This window comes from Penaeus monodon, chromosome 24 (assembly GCF_015228065.2).
Source record: "Penaeus monodon isolate SGIC_2016 chromosome 24, NSTDA_Pmon_1, whole genome shotgun sequence".
In the NCBI taxonomy this organism is placed as follows: Eukaryota; Metazoa; Arthropoda; class Malacostraca; order Decapoda; family Penaeidae; genus Penaeus; species Penaeus monodon.
The window spans coordinates 3,136,414-3,136,741 of record NC_051409.1 but is presented as its reverse complement, the minus strand read 5'-3'; positions in this window follow the sequence as shown (position 1 = coordinate 3,136,741).

Sequence of the window (328 nt, the reverse complement as noted above, 5' to 3'; positions counted from 1 at the left end):
TCTGCAGCAGGACCCAACCATTAATGAAAAAGCGAGATAAAAGTATCACTAAATGTGCTTCTGAAATGAATTTTTTCTTTTAACAGCATTTTGTCCATTAACAAATCCAGCTTTTTGTATGATGGATATTACATGCAGGCGTCAGCTGGAGAGGTGATTAAACACCATATGTTCTGTATGGAAAGCTGAATCTGGTGTTTAAGCATTTAGTAATTTTATTCGATTAGGGAACGTCGGTATATATCTGAGTGGGAAGGGATTAAGTATCTTAGAAATATATTAAAGATATAGTCAAAGAGATAGCAACGCATAAATACAAACGCATATA